The sequence below is a fragment of the Trachypithecus francoisi genome, unplaced genomic scaffold, assembly GCF_009764315.1.
Source record: "Trachypithecus francoisi isolate TF-2019V2 unplaced genomic scaffold, Tfra_2.0 Contig00660, whole genome shotgun sequence".
In the NCBI taxonomy this organism is placed as follows: domain Eukaryota; kingdom Metazoa; phylum Chordata; class Mammalia; order Primates; family Cercopithecidae; genus Trachypithecus; species Trachypithecus francoisi.
In genome coordinates, this window is record NW_022680803.1 from 31,506 (window position 1) to 52,893 (window position 21,388).

The following is a 21,388-nucleotide window of genomic DNA, read 5'->3' on the forward strand; positions in this document are numbered from 1 at the left end:
CACCAAACAGGGACTGGATCCTTGTCAATAACACCCAACAGAGATTGTCCTCAGAAATTCACTTCATAACATCAAAACCAGAAACCCACACTGATGCCACTGATGGCAGAAAACAATGATGCAAGAAAGGTTGGCCGGGCGCAGTGGCTCAAGCCTGTAATCCCAGCACTTTGGGAGGCCGAGGCGGGCGGATCACGAGGTCAGGAGATCGAGACCATCCTGGCTAACATGGTGAAACACCATCTCTACTAAAAAACACAAAAAACTAGCCGGGCGAGGTGGCGGGCGCCTGTAGTCCCAGCTACTCAGGAGGCTGAGGCAGGAGAATGGCGTAGGTAAACCCGGGAGGCGGAGCTTGCAGTGAGCTGAGATCCGGCTACTGCACTCCAGCCCGGGCTACGGAGCGAGACTCCGTCTCAAAAAAAAAAAAAAGAAAGGGAGAGAGGGAGATAGAGAGAGGACGGACTTGCCCAATGACCATGCTTAGTATATAAAAGCAAAAGAGCTCAACTTCTGCTCATGAAAGCAAGAACTGAGGGAACAAGAGCCAATATCTCTAAGGATCCAGGTCTGCACCAGGGGCCTGTTAGGTGCAGGATTCTGTTGGCTCCAATGATGGGTCTCAGATGGACTAATTTTTATGGACATAGCCTCTGAAAGAAATCAGTCGAGGAATAATATAGAGACACTTATCTACATGCTCATTCTCTATTAATATAGAAGGGAAACTAGCATTAGATTGTTTTCATCAAATAAAAGTAAAATCAAGATTTATAAAGAAAAGAGGAAAGGGGAGGAGAAAAAAATGACTGGGACCATTGTGATTTTGCTACCTTTGGATAAGCAATTTGAAAGAAAGCTATCAAAGAGGTCACTATGACCTGTCTTCTCCAGACCAATGTGACTTGGTCACCACAGGAAACAATTATAGGCTGGGCACAGTGGCTCACGCCTGTAATATCAACACTTTGGGAGGCGGAGGTGGGAGGATCACTTGAGCTCACGAGTTGGAGAGCAGCCTAGGCAACATAATGAAACTCTGTCGGTACAAAAAATACAAAATTTAGCCGGGCATGGTGGTGTATGCTAGTAGTCCCAGCTACTCAGGAGGCTGAGGTGGGAGGAACACCTGAGCCTGGGGAGGTTGAGGCTGCAGTGAACCATGATTACACCACTGCACTCCAGCCTGGATGACAGAGTAAGACTGTGTCTCTAAATAAATAAATTAAATTTGAAAAAGAAACAGGGTCAGGCACGGTGGCTCACACATATAATCCCAGCACTCTGGGAGGCCAAGATGGGAATATCACTTGAGCTCAGGAGTTCAAGACCAGCCTCGGCAACATAGTGAGACCTCATCTCTAAAAAATACACATTTCAATAAATATATATAATAAAATATATACTATATTTTATTATACATAATATATAATTGTATATATTTATTATCATATAATATGTGTATGTTTTATTATCTATATAATAAAAAAGAAACAATTACAGATGTTGGAGGACTTTAAAATATCTCAGCCAGGTGCAGTAGTTCAAGCTGGTAATCCCAGCACTTTGGGAGACTGAGGCAGGAGGATCACTTGAGCCCATGAGGCTGAGGCTTACAGTGAACTATGATCATGCCACTGCACTGCCACCTGGGTAACAGAGCAAGATCCTATCTCAAAAAATAAAATAAAATGTCTTAGAGGTTTAGCTGTCCATCCTACGCAACTGAATACCTTTGTGTAATATCCACCATGTCCTCCTGTTGTACCTCTCCCTTACTTAAGCCAGGAAGGCACTTGTCCCCTTACTAGAATATCATTGGCATGTGGCCGGGTGTGGTGGCTCATGACTGTAATACCACCATGTTGGGAGGCTGGTCAGGAGTTTGAGACCAGCCTGGCCAACATGATGAAACCTTGTCTCTACTAAAATACAAAAATTAGCCGGGTCTGGTGGTGCTGGCTTGAAAGCTGAGATCACTCCACTGCACTCCAGACTGGGCGACAGAGCAAGACTCCGTCTTAAAAAAAAAAAAAAGGAAAGAAAAGAATATCATGGGCACATGTATAGAAAGTTTGTTAGGCCGGGTGTGGTGGTTCACACCTGAAATCCCAGCACTTTGGGAGGCTAAGGCAGGTGAATCTCTTGAGCCCAGAAGTTGGAGCTCCTAGGGCCAACCTGGGCAACATAGCAAGACCCTATCTCTAAAAAAAAAAAAAAAAAGTTGGATTTGATGGTGCACACCTGTAGTTCCAGCTATTCTGGAGGCTCACTAGTGTCAGGGTGGCAGGTGTGGTGAGTTTGCAGTGAGCTGAGATCACGCCACTGCACTCCATCCTGGGTGACAGAGTGACACCTAGTCTCAAAATAAAAAGTGGGTGAGGGGGGACAAAATTTGTTGTGTTGCAAGTAAATGAAGAAAGGGACATTATTAGAGTTGAGAAATAAATTGGAATATGATTTGGTACCTTTCCCACAGAAGATAAGTTTGCTAAATGTGCTGAAATTAGAAGCATTATATAAGTCACGGTGCAGTGGCTCGTGCCTGTAATCCTAGCACTTTGGGAGACCTCCGAGGTGCCTGAGTCTAGGAGTTTGGGGACCAGCATGGGCAACATAATGAAACCCTTTCTGTACAAAAAATACAAAAGTTAGCTAGGCCTTTCGGATGCGACAACTGATTGTGCCACAGAGATATAACCCTAATGGCTTAGGACTCTAGGAAGACAGAATCTCCCCCGTTTATCTAGTGATCAATAATGCATGAAGGCTTTAAAAGCTGGAGCAGGCGGCAGAGCGCGGTGGCTCATGCCTGTAATCTCAGCACTTTGGGAAGCTGAGGCGGGCGGATCACGAGGTCAGCTGATCCAGACCATCCTGACCAACAAGGTGAAACCTCCTTCTCTACTAAAATACAAAACATCAGCCAGGCGGGGTGGCGTGCGCCTGTATTCTCAGCTACTCTGGAGACTGAGGCATGGGAATAGCTTGAACCTGGAAGGCGGAGGTTGCAGTGAGCCGAGATCGCGCCACTGCACTCCAGCCTGGTGACAGAGCAAGACTCTGTCTCAGAAAACAAACAAACAAACAACCTGGAGCAGGCGTCCCTCAGTGGGCTCTAGCCACCAACCTTCAGATTAACAGCAGAACGCGCTAACCGATTGTGCCACAGAGACACGTAGTTTACCTCCTTCTGGGCGCACTCACCAAACACTCCCCAACCCTCCCATCCTCAGAGCCCACCAGACAGTACAACTGTGCAAGGCCTTGGAAAACTGGAGAGATTAGAGCGGTGAATCGTGTTGGTCTCGTTGGAGACCCGCAGGTTGGGAGATTCTGGAACCAGGACAACCTTGCCCCTCGCCTGCTTCAGAAGCCCCTGGAAAAGCCCCGGCTCGCGACCCGGACCTGAGCGGCCTGGGGCCCAAGAGAAGCTGAACGCCCTGTGGGCTCCCAGGATGGTTCTTTGTGCCGGCTTCACCCAGTCAGCAAGCCTGTGCCCACCCTGCCCAGTCACCTTGGAGGCCGCTGCGGAACTTCCGCTGTCATCTTCGGATCCTGTGTCCAGCACGGGGGCTCCACCGGGGCAGGGATCATGGTGAGGGTCGCTCATGGGGCCCCTCGCGGGGAGCAGGGTCTGGCACTCACCAGGGCGCACGACTAGGACTTGTTGAATTAATCTATCGTTGCCTTTAGCTTTTAGTCCTTTGAAGAGCCCTGAAAAATGGAAATCATGAAATATTTTACCTTGGGGAAGTTTTGATTTGTTTTTTGTTTTGTTTTGTTTTGTTGTTTTTTGAGACAGGGTCTCGCTTGGTCGCCCAGGCTGGAGTGCAGTGGTACAAACACGGCTCACTGCAGCCTCGACATCCCGAGGCCATAGTCGCCTTTAGCTTTTAGTCCCTTGAAGAACCCCAAGAATAGAAATCATGAGATTTTTCCATGGGGAAGATCTTTTTTTTTTTTTTTTTTGAGACTGAGTCTCGCTGTGTCCCCCAGGCTGCAGTGCAGTGGCGCGATCTCGGCTCACTGCAAGCTCTGCCTCCAGGGCTCACGCCATTCTCCTGCCTCAACCTCCCGAGTGGCTGGCATTACAGGCGCCCGCCACCAAGCTTGGCTCATTTTTTGTATTTTTAGTAGAAACGGGGTTTCACCGTGTTAGCCAGGATGGTCTCGATGTCCTGACCTCGTGATCCGTCCGCCTCGGCCTCCCAAAGTGCTGGGATTACAGGCGTGAGCCACCGCGCCCAGCCAGGGAAGTTCTTTTTACAAAGCGTTTATTCACATTGATTTCTCGGCATCCCCCGGAGAGGGCAACGGGCAGGGCCTCCAGTGCACCTTCTGCGGCCGTGGAGCCGCAGGGGCTCAGCTGGGCAGTGGTCGGGTCGTGGGGCAGGAGGATAAGAGCGGGGGAAGGGAAAAGCAAAAGCAGGGAAAGAAGCCGGGGAGCGGTGGAACAGACATCCAGACCTCCTGAAAGGCTCGTGCAGCACAGGCTGGATCTTCTGGAGGTGAGAATTGTTTTTTGCTGTTGTTGTTGTTGTTGTTGTTGTTGTTTGAGACGGAGTCTCGCTCTGTCGCCTGGGCTGGAGTGCAGTGGCCGGATCTCAGCTCACTGCAAGCTCCGCCTCCCAGGTTTACGCCATTCTCCTGCCTCAGTCTCCCGAATAGCTGGGACTACAGGCGCCCGCCACCTCGCCCGGCTAGTTTTTTGTATTTTTTTTAGTAGAGACGGTGTTTCACCATGTTAGCCAGGATGGTCTCCTGACGTGATCCGCACGTCTCGGCCTCCCAAAGTGCTGGGATTACAGGCTTGAGCCACCGCGCCCGGCCTTCTTGTTGTTGAAGCAGAATGGGGAGGAACTGAGGGGAAAAATGAGAGAGAACATGAAAGAGCTCCAAACGCGAAGACCTATAACTCCCCAAGAATAACATCTTCCAGAAGAACTAGACAGAAAACTACGAGTCTGGGAACCCTGAAATCCCCGGAGGGGTAGCATCATCATGACCCTCTGTGTTCCTTTTGGCAAAGGACTTGCTTCCTTTGTTTGTACAATTGTTTGTGTTTGTTAAATAAATAAAAACCTTTTCATTTATCTTTGAAAGTACATTGGCTCTATTATTTTATGATTACAAATAATGCGGCAGTCGTCATTCTTGTACACTTCTCATTGGCCACTGGTGTATTTCTATAGGGTAGAGGCCTGGAGAGCTGTTGCTCCAGCATAGTGGTTACATGGTTTTTATATCATTCCATTTTCTTTCCTTTGTTGGCTTATTAGCTATAACTCTCTTTCTTCTGGTCCACCGCTCTCCGACTTCTTTTGCTGCTTTTGCTTTTCAGTGATGGCTTTAGGGTTTCCAGAATACATCTTCATCCGTGCCATCTACTGACATTCTACCTCCCCTTCTGGCCATTATGCTAGTGTTGTCATGTAATTTGATTTTACACATGTTATAAACCCCAGAATTCATTATTATTGCTTTTGTTTAATTGGTCAAATTGTTTTAAAATATTTAAATAAGAACATATATATTTAACTATGTGCATACCGATTTCCAGTAGTCTCCATTTCTTTGTGTAGATCCATTTATCCTTATCCTTAGGCCGGGAGGACTCCTTTTGCATTTCTTGTAGCGTGGGTTGCTGAATTCTTTCATTTTTTTGTATGTCTTTAAATGTCCTTATTTCTGTCACATTCTTGAAAAATTTTTCATTTTGGCATAGAATTCTAGGAAAACTTTATTTCTTTCAGTACTTTAGGATGTTGGCACTTTGTTTTTGTAAAACTGGCATAAAGTGGGCTTCCTGTACTTGTTATATAATTTTTGGAATGTGTATTTAAATTAAAAACATTAAAATGGATTGGATGAGGTGGTGCACGCCTGTAGTCCCAGCACTTTGGAAAGGGGAGACAGGAGGATTGCTTGAGGCCCACAGTTGGAGACCAGTGTGGGCAAGATAGCAAGACCCTGTCTCTCTCTCTCATATATGTATGTGTGTGTATATATACACACACATATATATATCATGAATGTCCTAGATTCATCTTAAGTTCCACCAACAGAGCACTTAAAGTAAAATGTGCCCAACCTGAGGGTCAAACCTACCTACTGACATGTAATTTGTATTTGTGAGACATTCTCAACAGCATTTGCTTTCCCTAGCATAGTGGTTTTCAAGTTTTCATCACACTTGAATGTCTTAAGTGCAAAACTTGTCAGAATTCATTTTCTTTGCCAAAAATTTCTAAAATACTTTTTTTTTTTTTTTGAGATCAGTTCACTGCAACTTCCACTTCCCATGTTCACAGGATTCTTCTGCCTCAGCCTCACGAGTAGCTGGGACTACAGGCCTGCGACAACGCACCCGGCTAATTTTTGTATTTTTAGTAGAGACGGAGTTTCACCATGTTGGCCAGGCTGGTCTCAAAGTCCCGATCTTAAGTAATCTGCCCACCTCAGCCTCCCGAAGTGTTGGGATTACAAGCATGAGCCACCACGCCTGGCCTAAAATACTCTTACTTCAAGTAAAAGTGCATTAAAAACAAACTTCTCAGTTGCATCCCTGGAATCCATAGAAAGCCTGGGAGAGACAATCAAGTGCTACAGGGTAAAACACTATCACCACGTTGGCCAGGCTGGTCTCGAACTCCTGACCTCGGGCTCCCAAAGTGGTGGAATTACAGGCATGAGCCACTGCACTCAGCCCAACCAAGATTATTAAGCTATTCTAATTTGTCAAAAGAGTCACACTGATTTTTTAAAAATAATGTAATGGGCTGGGTGCGGTGGCTCATGCCTGTAATCCCAGCACTTTGGGAAGCCATAGCAGGAGGATCACAAGGTCAGGGGTTCCAGACCAGCCTGACCAACATGGTGAAACCCCGTGTCTACTAAAAATACAAAAATCAGCTGGGCATGGTGGTATGCGCCTGTAATCTCAGCTACTCGGGAGACTGAGGCAGCAGAATTGCTTGAACACGGGAGGCAGAGGTTGCAGTGAGCTGAGATTGCACCACTGCACTCCAGCCTAGGCGACAGAGTGAGACTCCATCTCAAAATAAATAAATAAATAAATAATAACATAATGAACATTTTCATCATTTATATATTAAATATTTACATTATTTAAATTGTTCAAAAGCATCAAAGATTCCTCTCTGCTATCAACTTCATTTCATTTATTTTATTGTACCAAATTATTAAGACCATTCATTTAATCTACAGTTACATCTATTATTTTTTCATGTTAGAAATTCAACAAGAAAATTTTTCCCTAATGAAACCTCACATTTCAAGCATAAGTAGGCTGGGCGAGGCGGCTCACACCTGTAATCCCAGCACTTTGGGAGGCCGAGACAGGTGCATAGCTTGAGGTCAGGAGTTTGAGACCAGCCTGGCAAACATGGTGAAACCCTGTCTCTACTAAAACTATAAAAATTAGCTGGGTGTGGTGGCGTGCGCCTGTAATCCCAGCTACTCTGGAGGCTGAGGCAAGGAAATAGCTTCAACCTGGGAGGTGGAGCTTGCAGTGAGCTGAGATCCCACCACTGCACTCCAGCCTGGGCTACAGAGCAAGACTCTGTCTCAAAAATGAATAAATAAATAAATAAATAAGCATAAGTAGTAAAAAAATAAAAATAAAATAAAAAGTAAGGCACAGTGTCTTGCTCTGTTATCCAGGCTAGAGTGCAGCAGGGCAATCATAGCTGACCAACTTGGAACTTCCGGGCTCAGGTGATCCTCCTGGCTCAGCTTGCCTTGTATATTTTTACAGATGGGGTCTTGCCCTGTTGCCCAGGCTGGTCTCCAGCTGCTGGCCTAAAGCAATCCTTCCACCTCAGCCCGATGAGTGCTGGGAGTACAGGCGCAAGACATGCAGCCTAGCATTGTAGTAAAACAATTTTCAACAAATTCTTAATTTTCTTTCTTTTTTTTTTTTTTTTTGAGTTGGGAGTCTCAGTCTGTCACCCAGGCTGGAGGGCAGTGGTGCAATCATAGTTCACTGCAGCCTGCCTCAGTCTCTCTAGTAGCTGAGATTACAGTCATGCATTATCATGCCCGGCCAACTTAAAAATATTAGCTAATACTTAAAAATTTGTAGAAGCCGGGCACGGTGGCTCATGCCTATAATCCCAGAACTTTGGGAGGCTGAGGTGGGCAGATCATGAGGTCAGGAGATTGAGACCATCCTGGCTAACACGGTGAAACCCCGCCTCTACTAAAAATACAAAAATTAGCCAGACGTGGTGGCACATGCCTGTAGTCCCAGCTACTTGGGAGGCTGAGGCAGGAGAATCGCTTGAACCTGGGAGGCAGAGGTTGCAGTGAGCCAAAATCGCGCCACTGCACTCTAGCCTGGGCAACAGAGCGAGACTCCATCTCAAAAAAAAAAAAAAAATTGGAGAGACAGGGGTTTCACTATTTTGCCCAGGCTGGTCTCCAACTCCTAACCTCAACCGATCCTCCCTCCTCAGCCTCCTAAAGTGCTGGGATTGCAGATACGAGTCACCATACCTGGCTCAATTTTCTTATTTTAATTTTATATAAGTGATTATTATTGTTCCTAAGATAATTGGGGCAGTGACTCCTTTAAAATTTTAGAGACCTAATTTGTCTATTCACTTCACTGAAAGAATATGACAATTTGTTTCATGAGAAAATATCCTATATTTATAAAGAAAGAAAATTCCTTCCACCAAACTAGGGGGCATTCTAAAGAAATGAATTGCGCTAAGTAACATCACTTAAGGTGAAAACAGAGGCAATGAATGGTATCTATTAACAATGTTTATCAGTGAAGGAAACATTAGATCCTTGCAGGGCCTTCATTGCTGAAAATCTGAGTAATATTGTGATACCCTTTTGAGTCCGGCAGGACATTCTCTTTCCAGGGCATATAACAGTGGGTGAATAGTTTCTTTTCATTCATTTTCATTAAGGGATGAACTTCCTTAATGTTCTGGAGATTATTACATTTGATTTGTATAGTTGTGAAAAATGCTCATATTGCTGATTCCATTGCTTATATGTGATCATATAAATATTTTCTCTCCTTTCTGTAGTGTGGTTCAAACTTAATCCTTTTTTTTTTTTTTTTTTTTTTTTTTTTTGAGACGGAGTCTTGCTCTGTCACCCAGGCTGGAGTGCTGTGGCCGGATCTCAGCTCACTGCAAGCTCCGCCTCCCGGGTTCACGCCATTCTCCTGCCTCAGCCTCCCAGGTAGCTGGGACTACAGGCGCCGCCACCTCGCCCGGCTAGTTTTTTTGTAGTTTTTTTTTTTAGTAGAGACGGGGTTTCACCGTGTTAGCCAGGATGGTCTCGATCTCCTGACCTCGTGATCCGCCCGTCTCGGCCTCCCAAAGTGCTGGGATTATAGGCTTGAGCCACCGCGCCCGGCCCAAACTTAATCCTTAAAGGACATGTATTTGAATTTTTCAGCTGGTTAGAAACCTGAATATACCAATCAAAGAAAACTGCTCCTTACATGCTACAGATTTAGTTTTCTTCCTGGACTAAGATGTCTTTTAGATACAGTAAATTTGTTAAAGCCAAGAGCTCCTATGGAACAAAGTTGGGTGGGAGGGGGGACACTGAGTAGTAAGATCACTCTTGTAACAATGATGCCACTCTTGCAGATATTGACAACTACTGGGCCCATAAAATTTTTACGGGCCGGGCGCGGTGGCTCAAGCCTGTAATCCCAGCACTTTGGGAGGCCGAGACGGGCGGATCACGAGGTCAGGAGTTTGACACCACCCTGGTTAACACGGTGAAACCCCGTCTCTACTAAAAAAATACAAAAAGCTAGCCGGGCGAGGTGGCTGGCGCCTGTAGTCCCAGCTACTCAGGAGGCTGACGCAGGAGAATGGCGTAAACCCGGGAGGCGGAGCTTGCAGTGAGCTGAGATCCGGCCACTGCACTCCAGCCCGTGCGACACAGCAAGACTCCGTCTCAAAAAAAAAAAAAAATTTTTTTACCAGACATTCGAAAGACAAGATATGAACAGCTTACCATTGCTGCAGTCTCAAATATCAGGAGATACCATTATTCTCAGGACAATAAATAGACAATAAAAGAGACTCACAGAGCAGATTAGCTGTCATGTATCACCAAACAGGGACTGGATCCTTGTCAACACCACCCATCAGAGATTGTCCCCAGAAATTCACTCCATAACATCAAAATCAAAAACCCACACTGATGGCAAAAAATAATGATACAATAATGAGAGAGAGAGAGAGACCTGTCCTATAGCCATACTTAGTGGGTAAAAGCCAAAGAGCTCAATTTCTGCTCCTGATACTTAATAGAACAGAGGGAACATGAGCCAATTGCTCAGTGGGTCCAGATCTGCACTAAGTGCCTGTTGGATGCAGGATTCTACTGTCTCCAATAATATGTCTCAGATGGACTAGCTTTTTGTTCTATTTTGTTTGTTTTGTTTTGTTTTTGCTTTTGTTTTTCTGTTTTTGAAGCAGAGTCTCGCTCTGTTGCCCAGGCTGGGGTGCAATGGCACAATCTCGGCTCACTGCAACCTCCGCCTCCTGTGTTCAAGCGATTCTCCTGGCAGCCTCCCGAGTAGCTGGGAGTACGGACACACACCACCTCGCCCGGCTATTTTTTTTTTTTTTTTTAGTAGTGACGGAGTTTCACCATGTTGGTCAGTCTGGTCTGGAACTCCTGACCCCAGTTGATCAGAAGTAGGTGAGGTCAGAAAACATACCCTGGGAGAGGCTGGCACAATGCCCAGAACCGCCGTTGCTAGGCCTGGGGTTTTCTTCTGTAGTGGATACTAGTATTCACGTAGTGCAGGGACAAAACCAATTAGATACTTCTGGGAGTTAAAAAGAAATGAATTTACAGAATTTACATTTGAGAAGGGGTATTAAGGAATTTGCCAGGGTACTGACGCGTGTCAGGTGCAAACCGCAGATTGAGAGAGAGCTAAGTATTTTCTCTCCAGGAAGGTGATCCGCGAGGGCCTGAAGAAAGAGGGACGGGGGAGGACGCTGCGCCAGAAATAGGAAAGGGCTGCTTGGGGGTAGGAAGGATGAGTGGGGGTGCTACCTAGAAAGTTGTCTGGCAATGGATGTAGGATGTGGACGCGAGACATCAAACAAGAAGCTGTCGCTTAAATAACGTCTGAAGAAAGACTAGATATGTAAACGGCAGGAGACAGCAGGGAAACTGGACCCAGCTCCTCATAAAACTTTCCGCCTTATATTTCAGGGAGGATCGCGGCACATTTCGGCTAAGACAGATGAGGTGAGGCTTGCGGACCTCGATGAATGTGCGTTAGGGCACCTGGGCGCCAGGAGAGCCGTTCCCCTACGCAAAGTAAGAGTGTTATGTCTACAACCAAACGGGGACACTAAGAGTCCTCAAAGACCGTGACCGTGCTTTCTTCCCAAATAACAGCGCCCGTCTGCGTAGTTTGCACCTGGCTCTATGAGGTGAGAACACATTCCCCGCTAGCACAAAAATCCTACAAACTCCTGAGGAGACTGCGGTTAGAATCGGAGGCTGTGTAAAAACGTGACTGGGGGCTGGGGAAAAACAAAGATTTTCACAGAGCGCGAGAACCCAAAGACCCTAGAGACCATGAACCAATCTCTGCGGTGAGGTGACATGTTATTTCCTCCAGAATAACAATAACACTTATAACCAAGGAACAAACCACCTAAAAAAAGAAACGTAACTCTTGGCTGGCATAAAGTCTACTCTTGTTAAACTTCGAAAAAGACAGGGGAAAGCGCGAACGCAGTCCCCCACTACCACAAATTATGCAGTCGAGTTTCCCACATTTGGGGAAATCGCAGGGGTCAGCACATCCGGAGTGCAATGGATAAGCCTCGCCCTGGGAAAACCACCTTCGTGATCATGGTATCTCCCCTGCCAGGTAAGTATGAGCTTTGGCACCTCCGCCCTGCCACAGCTCCACACGCCTAACCCTTTACACGCACGGTCACTTGCCCCGCGCACCCCGAGCCCTCCTAGCCCTGACACACAGCTGGGACTCTCAGGTCCGACCGGCGGTCCTGGGCTCGCTCCCACAACACGGGAAGTCCTTCGTGGCGAAGCAGCCGGTGGCGAAGCGGCAGCCCCTGCGCTGCCTCATCTACATAGAAGTCGCCCTCTCCGTGATGTCACTGACAGTGCCTTTCCCAGTCCCCGTCTGCTTTTCTGCCACTCAGCCGACCGACCCGCTGCCGGAGCCGGCAAGAGGAAGTGACGTCTGCCTCTCCTTTTTCCCTCCCGCCCTCTATTCTCTCCCAAAGAAGCTGACACTTAACCTGTGTTGTGGAGCAACCTTTCGGCGGTCAGATGAAGCCTGGACATCCTTTTTCAAATAATGGCTTTTTTTTTTTTTTTTTTTTTTTTTTTTTTTTTTGAGACGGAGTCTTGCTCTGTCGCCCAGGCTGGAGTGCAGTGGCCAGATCTCAGCTCACTGCAAGCTCCGCCTCCCGGGTTTACGCCATTCTCTCGCCTCAGCCTCCCGAGTAGCTGGGACTACAGGCGCCCGCCACCTCGCCCGGCTAATTTTTTGTATTTTTTTAGTAGAGACGGGGTTTCACCATGTTAGCCAGGATGGTCTCGATCTCCTGACCTCGTGATCCGCCCGTCTCGGCCTCCCAAAGTGCTGGGATTACAGGCTTGAGCCACCGCGCCCGGCCAAATAATGGCTTTTAATTCGCAGACTAGAACGTTTGGGATTACAAAAGAAACCGTTTCTCTTCACATCCTTATCCTTGGGATGTAGCATTCCCCTTGAAATTGAAAGCCGTTTAATATCAGAGAGAAACCCTATTTATGAAAGTAAAGAGGCTGCTCAGATGACTGCAAACCAGCCTTCCTTACTGGTTTTATCACTGGTACTGTTATAAAGACAGTTGTCAAGTTTCATGAATCTTGTAGTTGGTTTTTCCTTTTTTTTCCCCCAAATTCAGTATTATAGAAAAATATCCTGCCCCAGAAGAGATGACTGGACACTCTCAAGTGTGGTGTTGGATTTTGTCACCTTAGTGCTAACCTCATGTTAGTTTTTTATATTCTGCAAAACAAAACCAAAATAATCCAAATTTGACACAAATACCTGGGATCCATCTTACTTGATATGTTTAACAAATGTCTGGATCATCTTTTCTTATATTGGATTATAATGCAGGAAACACTGAAGTAAGCAAAGTTGGAATGCCCAAGTCAAAGACCATTTGAATATTTACGAGTAGATTTGAGACAGGAATAATACAGGGTGGTCACAGGATAATAAATTCTAGGCAGCAGATTTACCTGACTTGAGGCTATGGGCTGATAAGACGCTGAAAAATCATGGTGTGGACCAAGCTGTCTAAGACTGACTGGATCCAATGTGGTGCTTGATTTGATGTAGGTTTTACCTAGGCCCTCATTATATGCTCATTAACATACTAAATCACACACCCACCAGTGCCATGACAGTTCTGAGACCAGTATTTGATGTAAAAATGGATGGCACCACAGTTCTGAGAAATCTCCACCTTCACCCAGGAATTGTCATGAATATTCCACTCCTTGGTTAAAGTAATCCATCAAGACGAAACCTCAGAACCCATTGTTCTCTCTCGGGTATGCCCGAACTCCCCTTTCTTGAGTGTGTACTTTATGCTTTGCAATAAATTTCTTCTTTCACTGTTTGCTGACTCATCCTTGACTTCATTCTCCAGATGGTGTCAAGAGCCTGGACACCACGGCTGGGGTCGAGATCCCACCAGCATCTGGGGACCTCCCCCAGCCCACCAGTATCAGATTCTATTCCATTGTTCAAATCACAAAACATCAAGTAGAGAGTTCCCCCTAGAGACCATAAAGATTCTGTGGCATAGTGGCCAGTTAGGCCACCAGAAGGCATGGCAAAATATTGAAAATGAGGGATTAGGTGACAATGTAGCAACTGCTAAATACTAAATACTTGATCCAGGCCCCATTCCCTGGATACTGACAGGGAGACACATTGTCCAGGTAGTAGTGGAGAAATACTTTCTGGGTATCTGACCAGCCTTTGTGGAAAGAACTGGCACCATCCTGCAGATGTAACCGCCTGATGGGTTCTTCCTGCCCACTGTACATACAAAATCAATTCGTGGAGACCATGGCATTGCAGTAAAGAGTTTAATTGACACAGGCCAGCCACAACCTGTGGGAGACAGAGTTATTACTCAAATCAATCTCACTGAAGGCTTGGAGGTAAGGGGTTTTTCAAAGACAGTTTGGTGGGGAGGGGGCTAGGGTTTGGGCAGTGCGGATTGTTGGGAATGAAATCACAGGGGTGTGGAAACTGGCCCTCCTGCACTGAGCAAACTTCTGGGTGGGGGCTAAGGGACTGGTTGATTTTCGGGCCAAATGGTGCCATCCAGTAGTCAGACATGCAAAAGCCTGAAAAGACATCTCAAGAGGCCAATCTTAGGTTCTACAGTAGTGATGTTCTTCACAGGAGTAATTGGGGAAGCTGCAAATCTTGTGATGTCTGGAATAATGGCTGGTAATTATTTAATGAGGTATACATCTTAGCAGAATTCACGCCCCTTTCATCCTCCTAACTTGGTGTCCTTTCATTAGTTTTACAGGAGTAATTTAGTTTTGGGGAAGGTTATCATTTAAACCAACCTTTTTGGCTGTCACCAATGTTTTTGGCACCAGGGACTGGTTTCATGGAAGATAATTTTTCCATGGAAGGAGGTAGTGGATGGTTTCCTGATGAAACTGTTCCACCTCTGGCCATCAGGCATTAGTTAGAGTCTCATAAGGAGTGCGCAATCTGGAATCCCTCACATGCGCAGTTCCCAATAGGGTCTGAGCTCCGATGAGAATCTAATGCCGATGCTGATCTGACAAGATGGTAATGCTTGAAAGTCTGCAGCTCACCTCCTGCTGTTCGGCTGGGTTCCTAACAGTCCATGGACCAGTACCTGTCTTGTGGCCCTGGGGATTGAGGACCCCTGATTTAAACTATAAACTCAATTTTTCCCAAAGATCGCTTGGGAGAAATTGCGCAGGAATGAGCAAAGACAGCTAGTCTGTGAGGCTAGAACCAAGATGGAGTCAGCCATGTCAGCTTTCTCTTATTGTCAGAATTTTGCAAAAGTAGTTTCAGAGGGACTACCCTGGACACTTGTTAAAAACCTGAGATGGATTTTATTGTATGTACTACAGTAGGCAAGAGAGACCAGCAGAGAACTAAGCTCAACTCCAAATACAGCAAGAAGAGTTGAACATGTATAGCCAATCGGCAAGATAAGAAAGTCAGTGGATGGAATGTTACTAAGAGGAATTTGATTAGCTATCAAAGGTGGTTGGGAGGACTCTTGCTAAACTAGGTTCAACAGTATTCTTTTCTAAAACTGGACTTGGCAGGCCAAGAACTAATAGAGAAAAGGGCTCAGCGGCAACTAAGGTTTGGTCAAAGATGGAGTCCTTGTCAACTCTATATTGAAGCTTCTGCAAATAAATGAAGACCAACCAAACAAAAGAAAGCAAAGGCTATTTATTCTGAGCTTGCCATAGCAGGGAGTCAGCCACTGTTACTTGTGTTTTGGCCGAGACCTGAAGGCAGTCAGAAGGGTGAGAAAGCTTTTTAAAAAGAAAGACTTCAGGCCGGGCGCGGTGGCTCATGCCTGTAATCCCAGCACTTTGGGAGGCTGAGACGGGCGGATCACAAGGTCAGATGATCAAGACCATCCTGGCTGACAAGGTGAAACCCCGTCTCTACTAAAAATACAAAAAAATCAGCCAGGAGTGGTAGCAGGCGTCCGTAGTCCCAGCTACTCGGGAGGCTGAGGCAGGGGAATGGCATGAACCCAGGAGGTGGAGCTTGCAGTGAGCAGAGATCTCACCACTGTGCTCCAGCCTGGGTGACAGAGTGAGCCTCTGTTTCAAAAAAAAAAAAAAAAAGGCTTCAGGTATGTTTGGATTGGAGGCTGTCAGCATGGTGAAGTTGTAGATAGATGAAGAAAATCAAAATATTTTTCCCCAGAATATGTATCTTTGGCATATTTTAAGAACGCTGTCAGAGAGCCAGCAAACAGAAGTAACTCTGCAAAACTGTCTTTTATAGAGGAAATTTACACCTGCAGAGAATCTGCATTAATCCAGCCTTTCCTTGTCAGGACTGAGAAATAAAAATAAGCCCTAGGCCTTACAACCAACTTACCGGACTTCCTCTTGGCTGACAGGACTGCAGAGAAACCTTGAAAAATCTTTCTGACTGTGACAGGATAGGATGTCGGACATGCCCCCTTAAAACCCCTCCCTCACTAACCGCCATTATGAGGCAGGAGAACAGCAGAGGGAATTGGAAGTTGGATAAAAGGCAGAATGAGTAAAAGCAGAAAGAGAAGCAAGGTGATGGGGTGGGAGAGCAAGAAGCAAGATAAAAGGCAGAAGTTGAGCAGCCAAAACAAACAGTAAGATTAAAGAAAGCAAGCAAGGCCGGGCACAGCCTCTCACACCTGTAATCCCAGCAGTTTGGGAGGCCAAGGGAGGCAGATCACCTGAAGTCAGGAGTTTGAGGACCAGCCTGACCGACATGGTGAAACCCCTTTGTCAGGCCTCTGAGCCCAAGCTAAGCCATCGTATTCCCAGTGACCTGCACGTGTACATCCAATTGGCCTGAAGCAACTGAAGATCCACAGAAGTGAAAATAGCTTAACTGATGACATTCCACCATTGTGATTTGTTTCTGCCCCGCCCTAACAGATCGATGTACTTTGTAATCTCCCCCACCCTTAAGTAGGTTCTTTATAATCCCGCAAACCCGTAAGAAGTTTCTTTGTAATTCTCCCCACCCTACAGAATGTATTTGGTGAGCTTCATCCCATGCCCCCAAAACATTGCTCTTAACCTCACCGCCTATCCCAAAACCTATAAGAACAAATGATAATCCCATCACCCTTTGCTGACTCCTTTTCGGACTCAGCCCTCCTGCACCCAGGTGAAATAAACAGCCATGTTGCTCACACAAAGCCTGTTTGGTGATCTCTTCACACGGACACACGTGAAACACTCTTCTCTACTAAAAATACAAAAAATTAGCTGGGCATGGTTGTGCACTCCTGTACTCCCAGCTACTCAGGAGGCTGAGACAGGAGAGTTGCTTGAACCCGGAGGGAAGAGGTTGCAGTGAGCCAAGATAGTGCCACTGCACTCCAGACTGGGCAACAGAGCAAGAACCTGTCTTAAAAAAAAAAAAAACAAGCAAGGACCCCATGGCCAGCAAGATCCAAACCAGTAAAGGGGCAGCTCCTCAAAGAGAGGCATGTGGATTAGAGAGAAAAAGTATCCTTAAAATGACTTCATATGATAATTGGCTCATTAAAGCTCATACATATGGACTGCATATCAAGCATGTACTTAAAATTATGGGATGGAGGCAACCTTCAAGCACACAAGGGCCAAAGTAACCAAGCAACCCACCTATCAATCAAAAGGCAAACACTGGCTAAAGATTAGACATCTTTGGGATTACAGGCTCACGCCTGTAATCCCAGCTCTTTGGGAGGCCAAGGTGGGTGGATCACAAGGTCAGGAGATCCAGACCATTCTGGCTAACAAGATGAAACCCCGTCTCTACTAAAAACACAAAAAAATTAGCCGGGCGTTGTGGCGGGTGCCTGTAGTCCCAGCTACTCGGTAGTCTGATGAACGGGTGGCCTGCCCCTCCACACTTGTGGGTGTTTATCGTTAGGTGGAACGAGAGACTTGAGAAAAGAAATAAGACACGGAGACAAAGTATAGAGAAAGAAAAGCGGGGCCCAGGGGACCGGTGCGCAGCTTACAAAGGACCCACACCGCCCCGGTCTCTGAGTTCCCTTAGTATTTGTTGATAATTATCTTTACCATCAAAAAGATAAGGGAGAAAATCAGCAGTAAGACATATAAATAAAGATCTCTGTGACCTGAAGAAGTTCAAGGAAAATGCTGTGCCTTGAGATGCATATGCAAACATCTCCATAAACCTTTTAGCAGTATTGCTCCAGCAAATCCCACCTTATTCCTAAAAGCGGTTTTCTCTTTGCTCAGTAAACAAAGCACACAATGGGTTTTACACGGAGATGTTCCATTGCCCAGGGACGGGCAGGAGACAATGTTTTTCTCTTACTTGAGATTAAGAGAATGGTGATGACCTTTAACCACAAGCAGCCTTTAGGCATTTGTTTAACAAAGCACATTCTGTACAGCCCAAAATCTTTTAAACCTTAAGTCACCACAGCACATGTCTCTTGCAAGGACAAAGTTGGGGGTAGGGTCACAGATTAACAGCATCTCAAATACAGAACCAAATGGAGTCTCTTAAATCTACTTCTTTCTATATAGACACAGTAACAGGCTGACCTCTATTTTCCCCACAGGCTGAGGCAGGAGAATGGCCTGAACCTGGGAGGCAAAGTTTGCAGTGAGCCAAAATCATGCCACTGCACTCCAGCCTGGGCGACAGAGGGAGACTCCGTCTCAAAAAAAAAAAAAAAAAAGAATTAGGCTTTTTTTCCCTAAGGGTTAACAAACCAGCCCTTTGGAAAGACTTGCTTCACCACTGTTATCAACCAACAGCCTGATACTTTCCCTCCCTTTTGTGGTTTTGACAAAGCAAGCAAGCAGCATTCCCTCCTGATAAGAGACCACCCACCTAGGAATGATTCTGGCCAGACTACAGAGGATGTGCAGTGAGGGTTTTCATGTCCTCTGCTTCAGCTTTTGATGTCAGAGGGCCACAAACTCAACTCTCAGATTGCTAATGCCACCATTTTATGAACATGGGCCCCATGGAGAGGCACAAAGCTCAATTGCACATCTGCACATTTTTCCTCTTATAAATGTTCATATTGGAATATTATTAGGTACTGCTCCCGTGAAAGATACATTTGCAGAATGTACTCAAATTAGAAGCATTATGTAAACACTATAATGTAGCAATGGCGCATCCAGTTCTCTACACTATAGAAATATCTGTGGTGTAGACATTTCCACAATGACCAAAGACATGTGTACAAGAATGTTGACTGCAGCATTCTTTGTAATCCTAAAACCATGAAACCAACCTCATCCCAAAAACATTTTGTTTTTTTTTTTTTTTTGAGATGGAGTCTCATTCTGTTGCCCAGGTTGGAGTGTGGTGGTGCGATCTGGGCTCACTGCAGCCTCCACCTACCTCCCAGGCTCAAACGATTCTCCTGCCTCAGCATCCCAAGTAGCTGGGATTACAGGCACATGTTTGAAAAGGGTTAAATAAATCATGCACAAAGTGGGGAAAAATACTGTTTTCAAAAATGATGGAGAGGATCACTATGATGATGAATGATTCCATTGGTCACTTTTTTTTTTTTTTTTTTTTTGAGACGGAGTCTTGCTTTGTCGCGGGACTGGAGTGCAGTGGCCAGATCTCAGCTCACTGCAAGCTCCGCCTCCCGGGTTTACGCCATTCTCCTGCCTCAGCCTCCGAGTAGCTGGGACTACAGGCACCTGCCACCTCGCCCGGCTAGTTTTTGTATTTTTAGTAGAGACGGGGTTTCACCGTGTTAGCCAGGATGGTCTCGATCTCCTGACCTCGTGATCCGCCCGTCTCGGCCTCCCAAAGTGCTGGGATTACAGGCTTGAGCCACAGCGCCCGGCCCATTGGTCACATTATTGATAGAACAATCAGTAAATTCAGTCACATCCTGGGGATACTACTGGACTCCTATTACTAAAATATGAAAAAATGGAGGCATGTAAATTACTCGTTAAAGCGTATAACTGACTGAATTAGAATTTTATCACACTAAAAGTGGGTTCCTAGGTCTCTGTTTCAGGATTCCTGAGTTACACAGGTATAAACCCAGGATTTCAGGAGATACCCGGTTAAGAATCTGGTCGGGGAGGTGCCTTGGCCCTTGACATGGATAAGTCACAAATTGTGGCCTAGGACTCGGGAAGATAATTCATGTAGTGATGAAGATAGTAATGAAGATAATTCATTTTTGCCCATTCATGTAGTGATTGACAATGCGTGAATGCTTTAAAAGCATTCAACAAACGTCCCTGGGTGGGTTCGAACCACCAACCTTTCGGTTAACAGGCGAACGCGCTAACCGATTGCTCCACAGAGACAGGTACTGTGGGCTCTACTGGGCGCTATAGGAAGGGCGCACTCACTAAACTTCCTCCCTCCCTTCCTCAGGGCCCGCCAGGCAGGACCACTGAGCAAGGCCTGGGAAAATCGAAAAGATTGTAGCGGTGAGTCGCGCTGGTCACGTTGGACACCTGCGCGTTGGGAGATTCTGGAGCCAGAAGGACAGCCGAATGGCCTTCGCCCGCCGTGCCCCTCGCCTGCTTCAGAAACCATCAGAAACGCCCCCGTTGCGACCCCTGCCCGAGCCTCCTGGGAGCCCAAGGGAAGCTGAATGCCCGGTGGCTCCCGGGATGGCTCTTCCCGTTCTTTGTGCCACCTTCACCCAGTGAGGGAGCGTGTGCCCACCCTGCCAGGTCGCTTTCGGGCCCCCGCGGAGCTGCCGCTACCATCTTCGGATCCTGTGTCCCAAGCACTGGCGCTCCACCAGGGCAGGGATGGCGGTGAGGGTCGCTCATGGGTCCCCTAGCGGGGAGCAGGGTCTGGCACTCTCCAGGCTGCCCGACTAGGACTTGTCGAATGAATCCATCGTTGCCTTTAGTTTTTAGTCCTTTGAAGAGCCTTGAGAATGGAAATCATGAGAGATTTTTCCATGGAAAAGTTCTTTTTACAAAGCATTTGTTTAGTTGACTTCTCAGCACCCGCAGGGCGGCAAGCAGCAGGGCCTCCAGTGCACTTTCTGGGCAGTGGAGCCGCGGGGGACTCAGCTGGGCGGTGGTAGGGTCTAGAGGCCTGAGGGCGGGAGCCGGGGAAGGGAAAAGCAAAAGCAGGGAAAGAAGCCAGGGAGCGGTGGACTGTGGGGAAAACAAAGAAAGATCGGACTGTTACTGTGTCCATATAGAAAGAAGTAGACATAAGAGACTCCATTTTGTTCTGTATTTGGGATGCTGTTAATCTGTGACCCTACCCCCAACCTTGCCCTTGCAAGAGATATGTGCTGTGGTGACTCAAGGCTTAATGGATTTTGGGCTATGCAGGATGTGCTTTGTTAAACAAGTGCCTGAAGGCAGCTTGCTGGTTAAAGGTCATCACCTTTCTCTTAATCTCAAGTACCCAGGGACACGTACACGGCCAAAGGTCGCAGGGACCTCTGCCTAGGAAAGCTGGGTATTGTCAAAGGTTTCTCCCCATGTGATAGTGTGAAATAGGGCCTCGCGGGAAGAGAAGGACCTGATCGTCCCCCAGCCCTACACCCCTGAAGGGTCTGTGCTGAGGAGGACTAGTACAAGAGGAAAGAAGGCCTTT

General features: G+C 46.6%; 2 non-coding genes across 2 annotated transcripts; both read right to left on the reverse strand.

Moving 5' to 3' along the window:
* Window positions 1-11,749: 11,749 nt before the first annotated feature.
* On the reverse strand, window positions 11,750-11,913 carry LOC117087505. The gene has a single exon (XR_004438837.1). It is a non-coding gene; the product is annotated as a U1 spliceosomal RNA (small nuclear RNA).
* An 8,137-nt stretch (window positions 11,914-20,050) lies between these two features.
* On the reverse strand, window positions 20,051-20,124 carry TRNAN-GUU. The gene has a single exon. It is a non-coding gene; the product is annotated as a tRNA-Asn (tRNA).
* Between the last annotated feature and the right edge of the window lie 1,264 nt (window positions 20,125-21,388).